Source organism: Sorex fumeus, unplaced genomic scaffold, assembly GCF_029834395.1.
Source record: "Sorex fumeus unplaced genomic scaffold, SorFum_2.1 ptg000061l, whole genome shotgun sequence".
Classification (NCBI taxonomy): Eukaryota; Metazoa; Chordata; class Mammalia; order Eulipotyphla; family Soricidae; genus Sorex; species Sorex fumeus.
In genome coordinates this window covers 30,748,634-30,753,409 of record NW_026606118.1, presented here as the reverse complement: position 1 = coordinate 30,753,409, position 4,776 = coordinate 30,748,634, and the positions used below count along the sequence as shown (strand labels likewise).

The window sequence follows — 4,776 nt, the reverse complement described above, 5'->3', positions numbered from 1 at the left end:
ATTAGACCAGTATGATTAGTTTTGACTGGATACCAGTCAGCTTCAGCCCTGGGTCCATTATAACTCTACCTTTCTCCATCCTATGTATACAACATCCACTTGAACTTCATGGATTAATACAGACCTCTCAGGTTCAGCATCTCCTTGGGCTGAGAAAAAAAGGAATTAAGGAAGCAGCAGTATTGTGGTGAGTGACTTAAACTTTGGTTTTGTATTTCAGTTCTCATAATCAGTCACTCTGGTAAGACTCTTATTTTATTTGTAGCACTAGAGAAAGCTCTTTTTCTAAGCAACTTTCTGGGTATTCTCATCATTTTCTTGCTAATTGTCCCACCTTCCGTGGGGAATCAGAACCTGCCTCTGAATTTCAACAGAACTCTCTAGCCTATGACCACATATCCAGGCATCATCTTCGCTTGCCAAATCTGGGGAAATCTCAGCTCTATAATGTTGGCCGCTGCAGCGATAGCACAGCGGTAGGGCGTTTGCCTTGCATGCAGCCAACATGGCCAACCCGAGTTCGATTCCTCCACCCCTCTCAGCGAGCCCAGCAAGCTACCGAGAGTATTTCGCCCCCACGGCAGAGCCTGGCAAGCTACCTGTGACATATTTGATATGCCAAACGGAATAACAACAAAGTCTCCAATGGAGATGTTACTGGGCCAGCTCGAGCAAATCGATGAACAACGGACCGTGATTTGATCGTGACCATGATAATGTTGGTCCCTGATGGGATGGGGTCTCTGCAGCTTTCAGCTTTTTGTTTATGATCACAATCGCCCACCATTGTTCACTTTCAGTGTCTGGCTCTCATTTCCAATCCCTGATCTGAAGGGTCCTTTCCTAAGCAGCCCAATTGCAACTCCACAGAAGCCTGACTCTTTCCAGTCATTTACCATTAACCAAGTCATGCCACAACCATACAGGGTTCCAGACTGGAACCACAGCAGAGCCACCTGCCCTTCCTGGTCCAAGGATACTCAATCCAGGTTCTTTAAGTAGTAAAACCAGCTATCTTCACTTTTTTTTAAATAGCAGTAGGAGTACTGCTATTTATTCAGCCATTGATTAAGCTGATTGAATTGGGCATAAATTCCACATTACTTTTTTTATTCAGAATGTTAATTTTTTAATTATTTTTTAAATCACCCTGAGATACAGTTATAAAACTTTCTTATTTGAGTTTCATTTATATAATGATCGATTACCCAACTCTCCACCAGTGCACATCTTCCACCACAAGAGCCCTGGTATTCCTCCATCCCACCCCTCCTCCTGCCTCTATGGCAGACAATCTCCCCCATACTCTCTTTTGTATTGCTTGTTAAGAATAGCATAAGAAGTCACATGGCCACAAGAGGGGTCACATGCTCCTGGACTCCAAATTCCCAGATAATTAGGATCTGGAGAAATCTCTGCAGCAAGCTGCTAGGTTCAGAGATTATTTTATGTGTCTCTGGATCATGGCCCCCAAGAAGCTTAAGAAGCAGCTGGAGGTAGTTTGTAGGCATGACTTCCAGGGTCCCATGAGGACAGGGAGATGAGAAGGACTGGCACATCCCCTATCGCTTGAGGCCTGAAGTTTGCCATCACTGAACCCATGTACCCGCACTTCTCATTGGGTTCTGAAAGTTGGCAGCTGCCAGGGTTTTTAGGGGGCAGGTTGAGGGATGACTCCTGCTCCTGTCTGAGGCACTTCAGTGAAGTCAGCCTGGCTTAAAGTCCAGAGGCACCTCTGCAGCAAGCTGCTCTGAAACCAGATATCTTAACTAGCTAGCAAACTCTCACATGGATGTGAAAAGGAAAAATTGTTAGAAGGATACTTTATTTTTATTGGAGGTACACAGTCATGCTTATTATGTACATTTGGTGGGGGGCAAGAAAAGTTTGTAATAAAGTCCCATTAATTCAGAGCAATAAAACTCATACTGTGTACTGATTGACAGATGATGAATCATAAACCAAGGGACAGAATTTGTAGTGACCAGATCTGGGTATATGAATAGATCTGACTAGCTGTTCACTTCCAGAGGTCATACAGCATTCTGTGGGGAAGAGCTGTGGATGGCTGCAGTTTCTCTGCTTAGCTCTCAGGGTGCCACTAGGCCACCCCAGGCTCTCCGACGCAGGGGACTCAAAGGAGCAGCAAAAGGGAAAGAAAGTGTCAACACTTTCCCATGCTCAGCGCCCTGTGTAGTGAAACACAGAGCTCAAAGGGAGTCCCTATTTCCCAATTACCCTACAATCAGCGTGCCAGGAGGACACTGCAATATGGTGACTCCACTGCCAGTTTATCTCGTAGGACACCTAGCTATCCAAGACTTGCCTTTCTCTCCATTCCTGCCCTTGGGTCCAAGTGAAGAATAAAGAGTAAAAGTGTCTCCTGGTCTTTATGTGGCAGCTTAGAGATGCTGGGTGTCTGAACATGAAGCTAAGCATCTCTTGCCCCGACACTGGCTGCCAGAAACTCATCAAGGTGGATGAAAATCACAAACCTGGTACTTTCCATGAGAAGCAGATGTTAACTGGAGTCACTACTGGTGCTCTGAGGAAAGAATAGAAGGGTTATATAGTCTAGATCAGCAGTGGGAATGATAAACTAGTTTTCCCAATGAAGTAGGGTTTTTGTTTGTTTGTTTGTTTGTTTATTAATACTTTATTGAAACAGATAAATTGAGACTTTGAGCCTAAGGGAATTTTGTCAGGTTTCCTGAGTTTTAAGATTTATAAGATAATTTGCAAAAATATTATATAAAGTAAAAGCATCATTTCTTTCTCCAATCTAAATTGGTAATAATAGCAGTGCTCTTTAAAAAAATTATTGAGAGCGGCTCTCCGGCATGGCCATGGCTTCAGAAGCACAAAGACTTAATGTAGAGCCCAGCAGATTGCAGCAGAAAAGTGAATGGATTATGCATTAATCCATGGTACCATGCCTGCCCGGGAGGGAAGGGGTGTCGCTCCCTTCTGCCTTTTCCCCCCTGGACAGCAAGATGGCGGCCTCCTCGGAGGTTTTTGGAAAGCCAGGTATGAGCCGGCGGTGATGGGCAACTGAAACCTCATGGGAAGAGGGGCATTCTCAACTCATCCTTCATGCCCTACCGAGGTCACGAGTTGTCCCCACGAATGGCTCTCTGGCACGACCATGGCTCCAGAGTCACAGAAACCAATCTCGTAATTATCTGGCTCTTTGCAGAAACACCTCCAGGCTTAATAAGTAAAATATCAGAAATTCGCGGCCGCGCAACATCATATGGTTCTCATAACTAACTGTAGAAAACAAATTATTTCACAAAGCCTTTTCAGCAGTTCTGATTGTTGGGTGTAAACTCCAAACAATAATAGTGCATCTTTTGTCAAAATAATGAATGTAATCAAAGTAGAGTGTTAAGTAGAATTCATCAGCCTCACAGGCATTGGGAGGGGTGGGAGGGGGGTATATTGGGGTTCTTGGTGGTGAAAAATAAGTATTGGTGAAGGGAAAGGTGTTTGATCATTGCATGACCGAGACTTAAACCTGAAAGCTTTGTAACTTTCCCCACAGTGATTCAATAAATAAATGAAAAAGAATTTTTAAAAAAGTATTGAATCACCATGGGATGCACAATTATACATTATAACGCTGTTAATAACTGAGTTTCAATGTTCCAACACAGATCCATTACCAGCATACATTTCCAGCTACCAATGTCCCCAGTTTCTCTCTCGTCCCTGGTGACTGGTGCCTGCCTCTATGGCAAACACTCTTCTCTCTCTGTCTGTCTCTCTCTGTCTCTCTCTGTCTCTCTCTGTCTCTGTCTTTCTCTCTCTCTCTCTCTCCCCCAAACTTTTTTTCTTTCAGGCACTGTGATTTGCTATACTGTTACTGAAACTTATCATGCATATCACTTTACCTCTTTTCAGTACCGCACATCTTGTCCAGAGGGATCATTTCCAACTACCATTGTCATAACGATTTCTTCTAGTAAGGGGTTCTGACTTATGGTCAGGTCTTATTGCTACTAAGTAAGAAGTAATCCTGTTAATAGATCACAAAGGACCCATAAAAAAAAGCAAGAAGCTGTTCATAGTTATATTGTGGATGCTAATTTGAATGTTCTCAACTTGGACATTGTAAAGAAAGAAGAGAAGGATATTCCTGGATTCAGTGATACTATTTTGCCCTGATGTCTAGAGAGGACCCAAAAGAAATAGCAGAATCTGCAAACATCTCCAAAGAGGATGATGTCCACCATTGTGTTGTGAAAATGCCCCTAAATAAGGAGGGTAAGAAACCTAGGACCAAAGTAGCCAAGATTCAGGGTCTTGTTACTCCACATGTCCTGCAACACAAATGTTTGGACATTGCACTGAAGAAACAGCAGACCAAGAAAAACAAGGAAGAGACTGCAGAGTCTGCTAAGCTGTTGGCAAAGAAAATGGAGTCAAAAGAGACCTGCCAAGAGCAGATTGCCAGGAGACGGAGGTGTCTTCTTTGATAGCTTCTACCTCTGTGTCTAACTCCAGTCACAGACGAGTTTTCTGAGTAATGAATAAATAAAGCCAGACATTATTTGATTTTTAAAAAAAAGGAGTGTCCTCTAATGTCTGTACCCTCTGTCACTCAACTGGAACAAAATCATTCAGCCATTTCCTTGAAAACTGCAGGTTACTGAAAGGCCACACTCAGAAAATGCGTCAGGGAACATTAGCTCTCATGCCACCTCACATGATGTCTCAGAAGCTGTAACCTAACACAAATCTCCATAATCTCAACACTTAATCTTACTTAGCAAT

At 43.2% G+C, this 4,776-nt stretch overlaps 1 pseudogene; it reads left to right on the top strand.

The window, feature by feature from the left end:
- Window positions 1-2,425: 2,425 nt before the first annotated feature.
- On the top strand, window positions 2,426-4,525 carry LOC130034744 (40S ribosomal protein S6-like; annotated as a pseudogene).
- The last annotated feature ends 251 nt before the right edge of the window (window positions 4,526-4,776 follow it).